General features: G+C 41.4%; 1 protein-coding gene across 6 annotated transcripts in view; it reads left to right on the top strand.

The window, feature by feature from the left end:
• Nucleotides 1–20,052, top strand: part of BRPF3 (bromodomain and PHD finger containing 3) — a 331,101-nt gene that overhangs the window by 149,196 nt on the left and 161,853 nt on the right. The gene's annotated exons all lie outside the window — the stretch shown is intronic.

Genomic DNA, 20,052 nt, shown 5'->3' with positions numbered 1-20,052 from the left:
GCACCCTCGTCCCACTAATAGCGCGCGCATTCCCTTAACAGCATCTCCATTAGACGGGGACCGGGTCGCAGCGCTAACTGATGAGCATCAGCACCTGCCGCGTTGGTGCTTGTATCAGAGAAGCATCGGTGCAGGTTTCCTTGGAGATACAGCTGCTTGAGCACAGCTGTTTGTTGCCACTCTGAAACTTGTACAGAAGCACCAGCAACGGTTTCCGTTAGACCAGCCGCTTGGACGCAGCTGTCCATCTGCCGCGATGGTGCTAGAAGTCGGCACTGGCGCCAGTTTTTCATGGGGCGCATTTAGATGCTGCATGGCTGTGTTGTCGTGCTGGTGCTTGTAGGTGAAAAGCATCGGCGCTGGCTTCTGCACACAGCCGCTTGAGGGGGGGAATTCAATTTTTTTATCACTGTGTTTTTTCCTGTGATAGACATGTTTAGGTGTGATAAAATGTAGTCGTTATTCAATTGAACATTTTTTGTTCGTGATAATTGTGGTTTATCACGCCTAAATTCCAGCCTATCTGTAACATGGCCAGGGCTATTCAATTGTTGGAAATTAGACGTGATAAAAAATATTGGTCGACCTATTTTTCACTTTATCACCTGTAACTTCTCACCAGTCCTAGGGGGTGTGAGTTTTTAATAAAAATTATTTAAATATTTAAATTTTATTTATATTTAACTGGTATGTAATTGTTAAGGGTTATTAGCAATTATTCTTTAGAAATTGCAATAAAATAGCTTCTTTTTTTTTTGCCTCTTTCATCCCCATCTTTTGAGTTTGTTTCCTAACAAGAAACTGCAGCTGTGAGGATGGTTGCGGACAGACCCCAACAGCTTGGGGACACAATTTTATTTTTATTTGGTGGTGGTTTGCAGATTATATTCAGATAAAGGGGATTCCTGTGGCGTAAAATACTGGCACTGGTTACCAAAGGTGAGGGGTTTGGGGGAAGGTTAGGGGTTACATTATATAATATATACATTTTATATATATATATATATATATATATATATATATATATACTGCTGACAGACCTATGTGCATTAACCCTGGAAGGCCAGGTCAGGGTGCCCCCTCCCAGCGCACTGGTGCACCATGCATGGTCTGTAGGGGGCCCATGGCAACCCAACACTGCTCTGGTACACAGCCTGCATCCCCTCCTACCCGTGCCAAAGCCTGGAACCCCTCTCCTCCGGGATCCCGCCCCTCCTGCTTCGCCGCTCTCACTGGACGGCCTGACACGAGCGGCCAGGGAATTGGCCAGCACTGCTGACAGGCATGCGTCCTGACACCTGAGCCAATGGGGCAGCTCCGCTGGTGGGTGGCATGGAGGACTGCTGGGCACTCACGCCGGGAAGCACACATCGCAGCCCACTAGTTCTACACGCCCACAACACAAACAATTGAATCCGGACCTGACAAGCTGAATGAGTAGCCATGGTGGCGGCGAAGTATACAGGGTGCAGAAATAAGACGCCCTGACACAAATATTTTAATTCCCCCCTTAAGTCTTGGGCTATTGCATCGCGACCTTGGACAATATCCAGTGTAGTTCTATACATCTTCACGGTTTAGGAAATAAAGTGCATATCCATCGTAGCAGGTTAAAATAAGAAAACAGAGATTATTCATGTGTTAGTCCAGAGGTTCACCAACATTTTTGAACCATGGCCTCGAATATCAGCATTGTTTTCACGGCACCGCTAAGCCAAAGGTTTGTTTTTGAGAAATTCAGGAAAAAATTTAGTAAACTGAAGTAATTTGTGTTAACCAGTCATTCCTAGTTTCAGTTTTGTGGTGGTGGACAGGTTTGCGCTTCTGTTTGTCCATATATTTATATTACATTGACCATAAATAATTTGATTTGGTGCTGGACCACCAACCTTAGGCACCCCTGCAAGTGTTCCAAGGCACCCCAGGGTGCCACGGCACACAGTTTGGGAACCACTTTGTTAGTCAATTGACTGGTAATACACTGTAACCGATATAAATTGTACATCAGATGCAGTTTTCTGAAACAGTTGCTTTAATGTAACGGGAAATAGATATTTTCTGACATATGCAATTACTGCAATTTATAAAACAAAATCTCTGTTTCATTTAAGTACACAAACCTTGGCACAAGTTTTATATATAAAATTGAAAACAATAAAAATATTTCACCATAATTTTGGGACTATTTTGTTTTATTTGGAACTAATAAAAGTCAAATTTTATGAACTTATACATTAATATGATTTGTGCACCTTATAACTATTTCTCCCTTTCATATTAGTTCTATCATCATCAGTCAATATCTCGGATGCCCCTTTTCAGGGGCCTATTAGTAGTAGTAGTATTATTTACAACTGCAGTAATTTTAAACCAGTGGCACACTTGGCAGTGCCCGGTACTTAGAATACTGTATTCTAGGTGTCTCGTAAGTACTGTATAAGCAGGATGATCTCCTAGTACGGGAGACTGACGGTAAACTTACTGTTGGTACTACTTTTCCTTTTCGAAGAGATTGAGAAACCTGTTTAAAATCCTAACTGTTGTTATGACCACAGGTATATCCCTTCTTTAATTGGGATAACTAACGCAATCTATGTCTATATACACTACTCAGTATAATTTCCGGTACTCCATAATATTGACTTGTCACAGACTGAACGCGCTATCTCAGCCAGATAAGTCTCGAAAGAAGTGACCCCTAGGTAGATTTCCTATCAGAATATAGAGAATCTAGGTTCTATTCTATCCGCAGGGTTTAATTGGTTACATTACAACAGACTACAGTTACTATGTCTGAAGGCCTGAGAGCCACCCGCCGAGATAGGCAGGGTCAGGACTGGGTTGACCACTATTAATGTTAAGGGACACTAGTGGACATCCATTACCTAATATGTGATATTTCTAGGTATACCTTGACAGGGTCTTGGTTAATATCTTTATCCTGTGATTATGCCTCTTGGCTAAGACGCACTTCAACATTTTAAGTGTTAATTTAATGATACTTACACTAGCGGAACTTTTTTGTATATTCGCTATATGGATACACATTCCGAATGGAACACTCTCCGGTATAGAATGTGGTCTTGTTGTATGAACTTCATGTCTCCACTAACAATTTTGTTAGTTTTCTACAATATTTCCTACTGCAATATCTCCAGACTGTAGTTCGAGCTGTAGAGAATTGAGATTTAGACCACCGATGCTGATGAGGAGGGTAGCTGTGCAATGGAAAAGGTCAGTGACATTCTACGTAGTGTCCAGAGGGCTTCTGGTCACATACAGGTAAGCGGGCCATCCCCACTAAGGTCTCGGAAGCTGCTCCTGATAATGCATCCTGACATTACTCAACCGTTGTTCTCTCTTCCGCGCCCTAGCTGCTGTCCTAGCAGACATTTGCCCTCTTATGGTACCTGTTCACGTTAGTTGGCTCTACGCCATAGAGCTTTCCTGGCATGTGGGTTCATAGTTCCAGCATTGTGCTTAGTGACACTATTGTATAGAATCTGTTGGTATGCTATATTCTGAACTGAGGTTCATCCATGGGCTGGCACACATTTAAAGATGATGGTCACAGGTTCGCTATATACGGGCCAAAAGTTGGTACTGTCTGCACGATTTCGTCACGTTGGAAGTCGTCTGGTTGGGGTTTTTCTGCTAGGTTTTCTTTTCCGCTGTTTCCGAAGGTGTATTTTTCCAGACTAAGTGGACGCTGGTCTTCACCTGGACTCGCTGAAGGGTTCCAGTTGCTGTTTTATCCCTCTGTTCCAGGAGGGGTTGTCCTGCTGTGAGACCCTCTGCAAGGATTTGTAGTCTCAATTCTCTCAATGCCATCTCTGCCTCATGCCCAGTGGGTTCTCCACTTGTTGGAGACTTCTACGATCTCACCCTTCCGCTGTTTTATAATGTAAAAAAAGAGACCCCTAATTAGTTGGACCTCAGGAATGGTCCTGATTGACTGTTTGGTATTTGACATCGGCCTTCTTGTATACTCTTTGTTAGAGTAGTCTGTGGACGGGATCAGCTCTGAATCTGTATATCTGCATAATTATACATATGTCAATGTTTTTTCATGCCTGGCAGTGCTGGGATTCTACTGTCTGCAACTGTTGCTTCTTCCTGTTTTATACTCTGTTAGGATTTTCTCGAGTTTTGTTCTCATGTTCCTGCCCTTCTCCTATGGATTCTAGTTGGGGCTGTCTGCCACCAACAGTGCGGGTTGGTCTGTTTTCAGCTGAGATTACGGTGTTCTGCGGTTGTCCACTGGATAGCCGTTCTGTTCCATTCAACATTCTTTTTGTCTCCTGTGCTCTACAATGCTTGATCTTCCGCTCTTGCTTTTCACTTGGGCCTACGGTTCTTGGTGGTCCCTGTTGCGGTTTGGCTGCTGGGGTCGGCAAGTTCTCAGCGCTTCCCACCCGGGTGGTTAGCTTTGAGACGTCCCCATTTTCTGGAGCTCCAGTGTTCCACAGGGGTCACTGGGTGCCCACCCAGTGCTCCGTCTGCCGTTTTGTTTGGTTCCTTTATATGGTTGTGTGGCTGCATGTATTCCCTGCCGTGGGTTCCTCTTTTCTCCTTCAATCGGTCTTGTTCTGTTCTGGGACTACTTCTTCTCCTCGTTTACTGTTGTCTTCCGTCTCCTCTCTGTCTCAGTTTCTTAAACTGGGGCTGATGGGACATTGAGGGCTGATGAGGCATAGAGGGGGAGGAGCCAGTTACACTTCTAAATTATTTAAAGTGTCAGGCTCTACTCTACCATCGTCTTGATTGTCTTGAGCTCCAGGGTCCCCTGTAGAATCGGAGAAAGGGATTTATCGGTAAGTATCAACATCCTGTTTTTTGTAAGTTGCACTACTTTTATTTGAGCACTTCTAATTAATATTATCATTCAAATTATTACATTCCAAAATTAAAAATTCAGCCAATATTTATTTGTGTAATGAATAGCCTTATATTACTTTTTTGTTTGAAATAATGTGTTATTGCACCATTTTATTGCAATACATTCACCATACGTTTGTATATAAAAATAATCTTTTGCATCTATCCACCATTTTAAAGTACACATCTGTGTGATCTGTAGTAGCATGAGGTTGTTCACTTCTGGTGCAGTACTACCTTTTATATGTTTTGCAATCATAGTGCAGTACTACCTTTATATGTTTGGGAACCAATATGTTTCCATCACTGCCATCATGAAAGCCTCACGCATTCTGACAGAAGGGATAGATATAATCCAGGGGGGTGCTGAGACGGTACCTTATGTGCTAAATGAGAAATCAGAATCATGGTTTTATAGGGCAGTTTGCACAGGGTGTGGTATAAGAGATAGACAGTAAAAAGTTTGACAGTGTCTAGATAGACACCAGATGTTAGACAGTCAATAGGTCGACACGGACATAAAGTCGACAGGGCCAAAAGGTCGACACTTTTTTATTAACCCTAATCTTCAGCCTAACCCTCCCCTTGGTGCCTAACACTAACCCTCCCGGTGCCTAATCCTAACCATTGGGGTAGGTGCCTGACCCTAACCATCACTTCTAAGTGCCTAACCGTCGGGATAAGTGCCTAACCCTAAAAAAAACAAACAAAAAAAAAAGTGGCAACCATTTTTTGTGTCAACCTTTTGACACTATCGACCATTTGTACATGTCCTTCTTACATGTCGACATTTAGTGTGTCGACCTTTAATCCTTGTCGACCTATTGACTGTCTAACATCTGGTGTCTATCTAGACATTGTCGACCTTTTTACCTTATCTATAGTCTGGAACACGTTCGCAGATGCCTCCACCGGGATCTCATCATTGTTCAGCTTGAATGACGATGTAGTAAGCACAGGCAGCTGGAGGTCCTTGCAAGACTCTGCGCCAAATTTGCCCTGCGTAAGTGTGCTACAGTTACAATATACATTGTTTTATTACACAAATATTATATTATTATAATAGCGTATTCACCTTCAAGCATACATCACTACAAGGCGCCGAAACAGAGCCCATGTTTTTGGCCATGTATCATACCACATAAAATCTAAGGGTTTTTATCGATGTGGGGCTTGCATGATCTGTAAAGAAGTTAAAAATGTGGGAGAAAAACAAAAAGTGGAAGAACTTGAAATTAATGGGAGAAAACATACCATTAAAGAATTAATTCCATGCTACGTGAAGAATGTCATATATATGATAGAAATGACATGTAATTTGCTATATACTGGCAGAACGTCCAGGCCTTTAAAGATATGTTTAAGTGAACATATTAGAAATATTAAAAAAGGACTGGAATCACATGCTTTGTCCCAACACTTCAAGTTAGTGCATAATTGTTCCATCTCCAACATTAAACATTTTGCAGGCATCAAATTAGTAAAAGGAAATTGGAGAAGGAATGATTTAGCAAAAGGAGCGAAATAACATTTATATATGATTTTAATACGCTCCAACCAGGAGGAATTAATTCCGATTTTTAAATCAAATGGTTTTTATAGATGGATTTTATGTTGACCCTGATATTCATATTTCATCCATGTAATTATAACTATTAGCATTTTTGTTAGAGTGATATTCTTTTCATAATTTCTATTTTAATAATTCAAGATCACTGTTGTAATCTTTTCTTCCAATTTTGTATTCTAATATGTATTTTTATGTATTCATTTAGTGCTTGCATCCTGCTGAATATCTTTTGTTGCGCATGAACGGACCATATCGAGTAACCTCAAACAAGAGGATACACAATAAAAATACGAGTGATCCCTTTATTTTATTCACATGCATATTTTCCCTGGCAATTACGCTTATCACATGATCGGACCTTGACACAAAGGAGGACTTCCGTGTTTATTCATCACCAGGACGACGGTGAGTCACGTGGAGTCTTTCCAGGATCATATGGTCCAGTCACGTGAGCGGGACCCTATAAGATGCCGGGTATCGTCATCACGCACCTCATGGAGTAATACTTCCTCAATGGGGAGTTGCTATGACACCTGACGGACATGAGGTGTCATAGTGCCAAACACGTGGGACACTGACTAACATCAGGGTAGCAGTTTAGGTAGGAGCTCATGTGTAGTTAGATTGAGGTAGGGATTTAGCTGATTGGCTATTATTAGTATTTAAGGGGAAGAGGAAATCCCTTACCTATCCATCAACTTTGCCTTGAAAAAGATCCCAGCAAGGATCGAAATGCGTCGGCTTGGACGTGGTGTTGTCACCCGATGGTCTTGAGGATTGCTTCCAGCAGAGACAGCACATATACAGAAGGGTGTTCCCGGGACTCCAAAAGGATTTTCCATCTCACGCTTAACAGAACTGATACCATCCAGTTCTGAAAGCCCTGCTGGTAATAGCCTTTTTATCCATAAGAGCTTTTGGGTGGTTGCATACCACATGCTTTTTATCTGATATTTAAAGATCACTATTGCACACTTGTATTTTATGTATTTTTGTATTAAATGGTTTTACACTATATTTCTCTTTATGTGTTTTATCCTCTATACCATCGATTGTGAGAACATTGGGAGGCTGGAACAGACACCGTGAAAAGGAGAATATACAAGGATACATCTTGTTATACAGCTTTTCAAGAACTTTGATACATTACTTCACAAGGAATGTGACTTTGATTCTAAGTGATACAGGTTCATTTTGCGCTGATGGATTGATACACCTAATTTTTTTCAATTGCATTGTGTCACAGGTGGTGGGGATCACCATAATAGGGTGTTTTATCTACTAGCAGCAGATCTATGTGCGCACAGTAAACCTCACGTTGCTTATTATTTCATGCTCAGAATGTAAAATCGAACACTGTGAAGGAGTGCATCAATAAAAGTGATTCATGCCAACTTATGTGGTGTTGTAAAAGCATAGATTTTTTATTTTTAATTGGAAAGATGTTAGCACAAAGATAACAGCTATCTTTCTGTTGTTTTCTTCTAAGGTAACACATGCTGAGGCAGAGGAGGAAGAGAGTCATCTGCCCTGGCCTCATCTCCTGACCAGTCCACATTCCCTTGCACAACACCCTCCCCTGATCAGACCTTGTCCTCTGGCACAGCACCCTACCCTGTATATAACTTCTTCCCTTACCCACCACACTCCCCTGTCCATCTCCTTGCCCTTCTGAATAGCCCTCCCCAACCCATTCCAAATTGTATTCCCTAAACAATCTCTACTGATCCCTATGGAGCCCAGTCCCTTTTTCCATACCCAATGGGCATTTAAATGGCCCAGGAGAGGTACCTGCAACTGAAGGTAATTGTTACCATTCACTGCTGTTTTGGTTTATTTTTTTTAACATAATATTCTAATTTTTGATTGCTTGTGTTTTCACCAAGAGGGAAAAAAGCAGAGCAGTTCAGAAATACACCTGCTCCATTGGCAGGTACAGATATGTCCAACTACACCTTTCCTCAAATCAAGACATATGGCCAAATTTGCCATGCAATGGACTCTGCGATTTAGCAACACCTTGTGATTTTTATTAACATATGCTACTTTAAATGAATTATTTTGTGGCAAACAATTTTTGTAAATCTATCCAATCCATACTCCTGGTGGAGCGTCTTAGCTGTGCTGGCATCTTGTGCCAAATGAAGCAGAAAAGGAAAGGTTTATGAGGGCACATCTGTATACTGCAACATCTATTTCAGTTGTTTATAGAAAGCAAGAAGCAACAAATTGTACATTAAATGATAGGGTATGCTGAAGCACAAAATGCCATACAGATGTGTTTAATGTGACATTGCATTTAAATTGTTTATAATACATGTGAAATGTTGCATGCAATGTAATTGACACACCAACAATTTTGTTTTATTTGTTTGTAGGTGTGGATCTTATCAGGAGTAGACAACTGCAGGAGTCCCTGGCCAGGGAGCTCAGGGAAATGAATACAGTATATTGCTGGCCAGCCTCCAAAACAGTGTCTCAAAAATTTATATGGTTTAGAAGTTTTTTGATTTTGGTTATACTATTTGTTTTAGCTTGTATATTGTGTATTTATAAAAAAAAAGTAATTACTTTAAATTTTTATTGTGTTGTGTTTTATTTAAGACTACTGTACATTATTCCATGCAGGCTTGTGGGTGTGCTTGATAAAGCAGTTTGATTCTCTAAAGCGTTGCTGATCAGACTTCTCTTTATTTATGATAAGTTCTCAAGTGCATTAAGGCATCAGCCTTAATGATTGGAATTTCATGTCAAAGAATGATTAAATTATATATTCTCCAGTACTGTATTGAGCATTGTAACAGCACTAATAATTCATACTGAAAGTTCGTAATATTACTTACAAAAAACAAGATACAGTACATCTAAATTTTCATTCAGTCCTTTGGGGGCCATGGTATTAAGGTGGAAAATCGTCCCTCTAACTGAAGTAATTTCTTCACTCTATTACCCCAACACAAAAAAGGGGATACATGGTCCACCAATTTGTAAGTCTAGGTTGCCAAAGAGTGCTTGGTTTCAGAAAAATGTAGCATTACCCGCTGATAACTCTACTTATGATATAGGGCAAAATGAATAGCAGACCTGTGTTGTGCTGCTCGCTCTTTAAACGGACAAATAGTATTACCCACATAGGCAAGGTCAAATGGACACTTGTTGACATAAATTATGAACTTACTTGTACACGTAAGTACATGTTTGATGGATATTCTTTTACCTGAATGAGGGTGTGTTATGTATGAACCGGTGTCTAGATGTACACCCGGTACAGCTATATCAACCTATGCTTTTTATTAGAAACATCATTGTGGACTACCCAGCTTTTTGAATATCTACCTCTCTTAAAACAATTGATTAAGATGCCTATTTTTAAGGAATGTATATTTTTATCTGAATTAATAAATGGCCATGATTTCTTTGCGGTCTTACTGTCTGGATAACAGTGTTAAACTGACTTTACAAAGAGAAAAGCTTCTTCAGTATCTTTATTTCCTTTCTACATGTTTTTATTGAAGATAAACATAATATAATACAAGACATGGGAAAATACAAAGACTAAACAACAAGGGGGAGAATAGGAATGGGGGAGTCAGGTACAGGTTGAGTCTCCCATATCCAAAATGCTTGGGACCAAGGGTATTTTGAATATCCGAATATTCTGTATTTTGGAATAATTGTATACCATATTGAAATATTTTAGGAATAGGGCCCAAATCTAAACACATAATGCATTTATGGTTCATATACACCTTATACACACAGCCTGAAGGTAATTTTATACAATATTTTCAATACTTTTATGGCTCAAACTAAGTTTGTGTACATACATGAAATTTATTTATGTTTCATATACACCTTATACACACAGCCTATAGGTAATGTTATACTTTATCTTTAATAATTTTGTGCCTTAAACAAAGTTTGTGTACATTGAACTATCAAAAATCAAAGGTTTCACTATCTCAGTCAAGATAAAAATATTCCGTATTTCGGAATATTCATAATTGAATATTTGGATATGGGAGACTCAACCTGTGCTGCCAAAAATTCATACATCCATATATAGCATCATGAAAAACCATTATCATGTATGTCCTGAGGGATTGGGATAGTATTGCCGGCGGCTGTATAGCATCTGGCCGAAGGGGGGAAATGCCGACAGCGGAGGTAAGTACAACTAACCCTCCCCTCTCCCCCCCTAACACTAACTCTCCTTTAGGGGTGCCTCATTCTAACCTACCCCCCGTTAGTGCCTAAACCTAGCCCCCCTCCCCGCACAATAAACCTAACCCTCTTGGGGGCTGCCTGACCCTAACCCCCCCTAATGGTGCCTAACTCCCCCTTCCCCTAGCCTAACCCTACCCGGGGGATGCCTAAGCCCCCCACGGGGTGCCCTAAACCTAACCCTCCCCCCAGGCGGCTAAGAGGACGTGCGCCTGTACTTACCTCGTTTGGCCCCGCGTCGTGCTGCATTCTGGCATTAGGATTATGTCAGTATCGTTGACGCCTGTAATAAATCCCTAGCCGGCATTCCGGCATTGGGATTGTGACCGGCGGATAACTACATCCTGTCCAGAGGTACAATTCAGTACATTGCTTGTCTATACCTTAATACTTCCCTGCTATATTTTTGTGCCATTCAGCCCATTTCATTAGTTGTGATGTAGCTATTCGAGACAGACTCAGTCAAAGTTTCCATAAGAAATGCATGATGAATTTTGTGAATAATCTTATTAAAAGTATGGATGAGCTGTGATTTCCATGATTGTGCTATTGTTGTTTTAGTAACTTTTAAGATAAGACTCATTATGTAGTTGTCTGTATTATGCATATCTGATTGATAGTTATGTAAAAGTGTGAGATTTTCTAAGAAGGCTTTATACAAATTTCCAAGACCTGTTTTAACAGCCTAAATGGGGAAAAGGGAACATCCCCAAAAGATATGATATATATTGCCGACTTATAAACAGTTGTGCCTTCAGAACTTATGGCCCGATTCGACCCGCTCACTAAGCAGCATTAGCTTGCTATGGGCGATTGTCGCCCGTCTGCTCATGCATATAAGTCGCAGTGCATGTGCGCAAGCCAGTAACTGCAATCGGGAATCAAGCGCTCGTAGCACAAAGACTGAACGCTACTTTGAGCAGTAGCTGTGTGTGGGTGGTAATAGGGGAAGGTCCAGGAAAATGGGAATAGATGTGGGAATGCAGGCGTATCTGGGCTTCAAAACGCAGTTCTTTGGGCGTGCATAATTAGCATGGAGGCGTCATTGTACACGTCACCTGGTTGTATTTCAGCCTGCAGTGATCGCAGTGCTTGCGGCGGGGTAGGGTCTACCTTAAGGGCTGCGAGCAGCTCCGATGCCTCTCGATGTTACTGATTAATCATAAACTTTCTGGACATGACGTGTGCTAAGAAAGAAAAGTGGGCGTCTATGCACCAGCGTGCAATGACACTGCTGACGCTGTCTAAGAAATACAGGGCGTCCTTTAGCTTGGCTGTGCGATCACGGCATTTGCATACCCGGCCTCTTTTGGCTGCGAGAGAGCACAGCTTAGCGCCCGGGTCAGATTCGCCCCCTTAGTCTGGTTGGCCATATACTTTAGAATGTAGTTTAGCCGGTGTAAAGTATAACCAATATTTTTTTAGTGCATGATTAGTACATTTAGATGTTTGGTGTGCCTTGAAATATATCCCTTCCCATTGTTTAGGTGTAAATTTTACATGTAAGTCTTTTTCCCATAAATGCTAATACTTTTTGTCATTATATCCCGGTTAGATCTAAGTATGGGCACATATTGTTTAACCACACATCCTACCCAATGATTAATATGGAAATAAGTAAAAAAATTGCCAGAGAAAGGCTATACTTAGCCTGAAATTCTGAAAAGGGAACCAGGGTAGAGTATCCCAGTAATTCTGCAATGCATGTCAACCCCCGTGTTATCCAATGCATAACCCTAAAATCAGGGGCCAAATGTAATAGGGTTAGAGTTTAGGAAATCTGAGAGTTTAGCTGTAAAATCTCACACTTATTAAACTCAGTTAATGTAATAGAGTCCAAGAACATGCAAACTCTGTTGTTTCTAGACCAAAAAAAAACTCTCACGATTTAAACTATCATCCAGTTGTTTTCCATTTTTTAAAGATAAAACTCAACCAATGTAATAGATTACTGCTAAACTCTCACATTTTCTAAACTCTCTTCCTATTACATTTGGCCCCAGGGATCATTCCAGATAATGCTTGTAAAGGGAGCATACTGGCTGGCATACACAGGCCCTGACAGCTAGCTATCATAGAATCCCACATCTGTATTTTTATTTTTTGTTCCCATGCAGTCATCTCTAGACATAGACATAGGGGCGGGGCAAATTTACTATGGGCAACATCTCTTCTAAAACTCACTTCTAAAAACTCCCACTTTAGTAAATTTACCCAATAGTCTTTGTTCTGGCACCTTCCAACTCTAACCTAGAGTAACCTTCTCAAGGAACTTTTGTAACATAACCTCCATCTGGAGTTTGAGAGCTTGTTCATCACTTGTGATCTTTCTAATCACATCCAGATAGTTATCTGACTCTTAACTATAGATATATGTAAACTTTATGATATAATCCATGGTGTTAATGTCTTGCGTCTGTAGACCAGAATGTCGTTAATATAACGCGTGAAAAACAATCATTTATTGCAAATCAACGGTTTGTGCAGAAAACAACCTTCTACACTGTAGCAAGCATGTAAGAGTGTGTCATTATGTATTAAATAATTAAGTGAATGTGACTCAATTGTAATTAGACCTGCAGAGGGGGAGTGCCAGGATTTTTTTTTTCTTTGACGGGAACTATTACCTTCCATTAGAGGGCTGTGCAATGGGCTCTCATGTGGCCCCTTCATTTGCAAACTGTTACATGTTGGCTTTAGAAAGGTTATTTTTGCACAATCCGATGTTTTGTAATAAATTATTGTTAAATTATTGCCTATATTCTTTGTGCAACAGCGGTTGTATCTACATGCATAATATTATGTTAGTGTCACAGCCATGACATTGTAATATAGCATTTCGCATGCAGATACACACCTGCAGTCTCACACAAAATATAGGTAAGCCGCATACAATTTTAATCCGCAAAAGCTGCTTCTGCATCATATCCTACCGAGTCACGCAGCACTCATGCATCATGATTAATGCAACTTGCAGCCCGTGAAAGTAAGATGTATGTGGACATCTGTAGATAAAGATAAAGGAAAATATATAAATAAAAACAATGTCTATAAAGTAACCAAAGGAAAAAAGGAAACATAATAATAATAATAATAATAATAAACACATCCTAAATAATAAATGTTGCATCACATATTTCAGCAAATGTACTTATTCAAGTCCATTGGTTCAACAGTACCCAATCTAATAATCCAATTTACCTCCATCTGCAAAAGTTACTTGTATCTGTTGCCTCCACGTTGTCACTCATGATGATGATCAATGATAAAATGTTGTAGACTTGACAAGTTATGGCCCCTCGATTTAAAATGTTTAGGTTGATTGACAGCATTTCTGCCAAGCACCACCCGTATGGTTGAGTGATGCAAGGCCATATAGTACGTTCTTTATCCCTTTATACAGTAACTTTTACCAACATACTAGGATCCACAAAGGCATTTCATAATGTAAATAACATGTGGTGTTGCATGCCGAATATGGATACTTGTCTCTCTGTTGGCATGGCAAAAAAATCGTCCAGTCTCCAAATTTCTACATGTCACACAACTGATGCAACTGCGCAGCAAGACTTCCTGGAAATTAATCTGAGTTTACTCCGGTCGAAATCTATGTTAGTGCGGACCTCGTAATCACGGACTTTTCTCCCCCAGTGAAAACATGCCTTAAGTCTTGTTATTGAAACATTTAAGATTTTGATCAGTACTGACCACCGACCATAGTGCTCTTGTAGCTCTCTGGGTAACGGGACTTGTATTTGTACAGTTGTTGCCCGATTTGATGTGTTCCTTTTTTTTTTTAATTGAACAACAACCTCATCCAATTGATGTTCAATGGATACACTTGTGGTGTAGATTCTCATTACATTCAACATTTGTTAATATGGCAGCTCAGTTTTAAGTGTCGGCGGATGGAAACAAACTTGTGTTTCGGAGGAGAGTGGTTCTATTGGTGGCTTTATGATGGATAGAGGTCTCCAGCTTGTTGTTAATGCAAGTAATTTTAACATCCAAGTATTCAATCTCTGTGTAGCTTGCTTTGTATGTGAATTTGATAGGACCATCTTCTTTATAAATTAAATTAATAATATTGCAAAAAGCATTCTCTTCTCTGGTCCAAAGGATAAGCAAATCATCTACAGTATGTATTGTAAATGTAAAAAAATGTGTTTGCAAATCTTAATAATAATTGGACCCTGTTGGATAATTATGTCTATTTAGTAGGCCATCGCCAGCTGCTCTTCTTTTGTGAAACTAGTTCCCTCATTGCATTAATACAATGGCATACAATTTTTATAAATCTTTTTTGTTGGTTGCCTACATGGTCTGCTGATGAGCAGTTGTGCTGGTCAGCAACCTTGTTTTTAGTGCACAACTTTACAACATATTTTAAGTTCAATACTTTTGCATCCAAGGATGCCCACTTTGGTTGCATGGTGCCACAAACTGAGCACCCCTTCCTTTAGGGACCGCTTTGGGACATCAACAGGATTTTGTTAGGTGTCCCTTAATTGCTGCCTGAGAAAATAGCATTTTTAAATCCTTTTCTCATAGTCCTTTTGGTAGAATGTTGTTCCTCAATCGTCCATATCGAAGGGACACTGCAACTGTGGATTTAGAGGGAAGGCTCAGGAGTAAGCACTAAATGGAATCCGTATGAATGACCACCGGCCCTAAGGCTAAGGTTCAAAATCCGACACCAGCAGCAGCGAAGATCCTGACACGGGATTTAGGTAAGTATAACTAACCCTACCCCCCTAACCTTCACTTAGGGGTGACTAACCCTAACCTCCCACACTAGTGCCTAACCCCCTCTAAGTGCCTAATCCTAACCCTCGCACCCGCAGTTTAAACCGAAGTCTCCCGGAGGGGTGCCTAACCCTAAGTCCCCCTGGGAGCCCCTAACCCTCCCTCCTGTCTGCGCCCGCCGCCCGGCCTACCTTCATTTGGTATGTCGGGCTCCCAGCGTAGGTATAATGACAGGCATCAGGATTTCTACGTCTGTCATTAGTACCCTGCCGGGATTTGACAGTCGGGAAGCCGGCGGTCGGCATTTCGACCATCAGCTTCCTGACTGCATCCCCACTAAAGAGGTAAACTATTAAAATAACTGAAACTCTGCTTCACATCAAACCCTCCTGTATCCTTCGGAACTTCAGGGTTTTTTTTATGTATTAGGCATGACAATTACTTTAGGGAATCATTTTTCTTTCTTTCAGCTTTTTTCTACTTTTTTTTTTACTATTGCTCAGGACCAATGAACAGTAAGGCTCCTAAATGGGAGACCAGACACCTAAGCTTTTCCTGTTTCTGGATCTCTGTCAGAATTACAGATGCCATTCAACTGCTCAGGGGAGAACATGATAGGAGCTATTGGTCCCAGGTTATTTTTTGTAGCCTTTCTTTATTTACAAATACACATATTTTGAGACATTGACTTAGGTTTATGTATTATTGTCTTGACAGTCAGTATGATCAATTATTTCTAGCAATAGTCTGTAAGAAAATATTTGTAAGCCTAGACAAGTCTGTTTCATTCTGCTCAGAATGCTCCAATAAGCTTCCATGGGTCATCACCACACAGGATGCATTTTGTGCAGCTTGTCAGACCTAGGCATTCAGCCAGTGCATATCTGAGAGTTTCCCAGTTGAGGAAGTGATGCCTGTTCGAGCTAAGTTCATGGATCTGTCCATTGCGGATCAAGCCTGTGTGGTGCATCACCAGACAGAGGTAAGTTACTCTACCCCTCCTTGTGCACAGCTGATTCCTGATCCTCTGCCTCCAAGAATCCGGGTGGGCCCTTATTATTGAAATAGGTCTTTATGGTCTCTGTTACTCATAAAGTTTTATGCAAGGGCTGCTTCTTTGAAGCATCAGGTTGATCTTAGTGTTAGTTTCCCTACAATAGAGACTACAAATTGGAAGACTCATTTTATGAGCAGGGTGATGTCTTGGATCAGGAATGGGAGAAACAGCCTGGAATCATTCTTCTTTCACCAGGCTTAGGGTACAGGACCTGATTTTGGCAATCCACCAGATCATTCAAATTTTAGAGGAGGAATCTTCTTCTACTATGTCTCCTATCTATTTTAGGATATAGAAAAGGCAAGATTGTGACAATTCCTTCTTTCTCACACTTTGGTGATATTTTTGAAGAAGCCTGGCTTAAACCTGAAAAAAGTTTAAGGTTGCTTCAGGTTTAAAATTGACTTTCTCTTTGTGAAAGCAGACACTGCAGCTTGAGAGATCTTATCTACAAAGGGTGCTTCCATTGCCACATTGGCTAAATCCATTATTCTTCTTACTTTCAATTTGTTGAAAGGATCCTACTTGACCTTAAGTGTGAGGCCATTTTTAGACTTTTGTTTTCCTTTGTAGTGTTGATTTTGGCTGTGACCTTTGCCAACAAGGCATTCGAGACCTGCGTGAAACAGTTAGTTGCTGGTATCTAGTTTGACATGGTTTTGGCTGACCTCACTGTAATGAACCACATTAATCAGACCTCTCCATATATAGGTAATGGATATTGCTTTTATAAATTTGGCTGGATATGGCTTTTCTCTTCTTAAATATGTTATTGCTGGCCATCCCTCCCAGGAGGTCTAGATTTTACTTTGGCCATGGATGGTAGATCCTGAGTGCAAAAGAACATTTGAGGGGGTTTCTTTTCTAGGTGTGTCTCTGTTTGGGTCAGAGCTGTAACACATTATTTCTCAACTTAAGAGCCCTGTTTTGCCACCAATGGCCAAAACTTTTTTTATTGGCCCTTTCAATTACCTAAGCAGGTTCCTGCTCAGCCTTCTAGTGGTTAGTTTGGGGCCCACAATGGAAGCCACTTCTGGGATTGTGTGTTCATTGTGACAAGACATTCCAGCCCTAAGCAGAGAGATAAGTAGACATCATGTAGACATCATCATCCTAAGAGACCCCGTAAAAAAGGCAGCCTTACAAGAGTCGATGGGCTCTCTGTAAACTTCAGGATTTATTGTTCCTGTCCCAGCAGGTCAGAAGAATTTGGGGCTTCACTCCAACCTTTTCTGGATGCAAAAAAATCCAGACACATTTCACCCATTCCTCAATTTCAAGGGACTGAATTCTCATCTGTCAGTGTTAGCTTCCATGGAGGGTGGAACATTTTTAGCTTCTCTGGACATTGAGCATGTCTATTTAGACATTTATATCACAAACCTCTCCAGTTCACAGTGGGTCTTCATTTTAGTTTTGAGCCTTCCTTTCGGTCACTCCACTGTGCCAAGTGATTTTTATAAAGGTTGTGGCTCCTTTACCTTGTTGTGGTCAAAGGTTTCTCTTTCATCCCCTATCTGGATTATTTATTAGTCAAGTCCATATCTCTGTTTCTTCTCAGTCAACAGCTGCAAGTGGTGATAGCGACCTTCGAGGAACACAGCTGGATCAACAGTTTTCTGAAGTTCAACCTGGTTCCAGCCCAGAGAATAATTTTACTTGGTCTTTTGTTTGATACAGCTTGTTGAAGGGATTTCTTTCAGAGGGAAATATTGTGGCTCTTCAATCGCTGGTTAAGGCCCTTCTTGCAGACACATCTGGTGTTGGTTTTGCTGTGTATGTAATTGCTGGGGAAGTTGTTGGACTCCTTTTTGAGGCTGTTCCTTTTGCTTGCTTCCTTTCCAGAGCTTTAAATAAATCGGCATGATGCATTGATCCAGATCAGATCTAAGACTGGACAGACAGATCTTCCTTCTATCTGTTCATGCCCATCAGTCATTACTGAGGCAGTTTTGCTAGCTCATTCTGTCCAATGAATTCTATTTTTAAGTATGTGTCTGGACTCTTGTCACAACAGATGACTTCCTCAAGGTCTCTGGTCCAGGGAGGATTCTGCTCTTCCCATCGAATACTTGAGCTGCAGGCAGTCTCAAACACTCAGTCCCAGGCTTAGGAGGTTTTGAGAGGACAACTCCTTAATCATTCAGGTGTATATTGTCACTACTGTGGCATATATAAATCAACAGGGCAAGACCAGTCATTGCATGTCAATAGTGGAGGCCTCTAGTATAATGAGGTGGACAAAGAGGTTTATCCCAATGATCTCTGCCATCTTCATCCGTGTAATGATGGGAGTCTAACTTCCTCAGCCTAATGTTCACCCAAACTAGTGGAAGCTTCATCAACATATGTTCAACTTGATACTGGAACAGTAGGGTTCTCCAGAAATTGACCTCATGGCTTCCAGGTTGAACAAGAAGCTTCCTTCATATGGGGTGATGTCCTGTGACCCTGTTTTTATCCGCAGCAGTGGATCATCTTGGTGTCAGATCCCGGCCATATTAGGCGACTGGGATGCTACATCATGCCTTGATTCCATTCCCGGCAGTTGCAGGAATCTGGAACTCTGTCTTTGTCTGTGTGCAGCTCTTTACTGATTCCTACTTGTCAGTTTGTGTGCAGAGCTGAGCTGCATACTATCCCATGATTATGGGGGGGGCTAAGCAGAAGCAGGGATTGCGCTGATTGAGTCCTGCTTCTGATAAATTACAGCCAGCCCTACACTTCATGCCGGTGATATCATCTGACTTTCAGAGCATGTGTTTGTCCCCGTTCTTAGAAGCCTGAGTTTTAGCCTGTCTCATCTTCCTGAACCTGTTGTCCTGATTCAGAAGTTGTTCTGGTTTATCCTGCTGTTATTTTACCTGCTCACATCCTTGCTGTTGTTACCACCTGGAGCAGTGACTTCTGAAGCCGCGGCCTACCACTCTGCAGCGCGTGGCATTTCCACAGCCTAGTCTAAATCATGTCAATCAGTGTTCAGCCACTTCAAGCCAGCAGTGTTTTTTACCTTGCTGCCTTCAGCCTGTGTTCTAGCCGCACCTGTGATCCACTGAGGTATGGCAGACAGACTGAGTCTTGTCGCTCTTCGACCCTTAAGGCCGCACCGTGTTGTCTTGTCGCACCTCGACCCTCAAGGCTGCACCTCGAACCTAACTCTGTTACTCCAGCCTGTGGCCCTGCAACATTCTAGTGCATTCCTGTTGTACATCCGTCCGCTGCATAGGCTGCATCACCATCCTAGGACCAGTCGCCGCATCCTGCGGTTAAAGCTGAATCATCGTCCTTCGGCCGGTTATATCTCAGCTGTGGCATAGCCGCATCATTGTCTTCAGTCCAGTCATTCTGCAGCCTGGTCACTCCAGTCCAATGATCATGCCACTCCGCAGCCTGTGGCCCTGCCACACCTGAAATCTTATCTGTCTTGTCCTTATCTGTAAACCCTGTAATCCCACTGTCCAGATAACTCCTGCTGCGCAGCCTGAACCGGTTGTTTACCCACTTTATGCCTGGTGGCCTAGCTGCACAATAGTCCCTATATGTCAATGAGACCATTACCGTCTGCCGCTGCTAGTTC

The sequence above is a fragment of the Taudactylus pleione genome, unplaced genomic scaffold (genome assembly GCF_031769625.1).
Source record: "Taudactylus pleione unplaced genomic scaffold, aTauple2 ptg000387l, whole genome shotgun sequence".
Taxonomy (NCBI): domain Eukaryota; kingdom Metazoa; phylum Chordata; class Amphibia; order Anura; family Myobatrachidae; genus Taudactylus; species Taudactylus pleione.
Note: the sequence above shows the minus strand (reverse complement) of the source record. Positions and strands in the feature narration are given on the sequence as shown.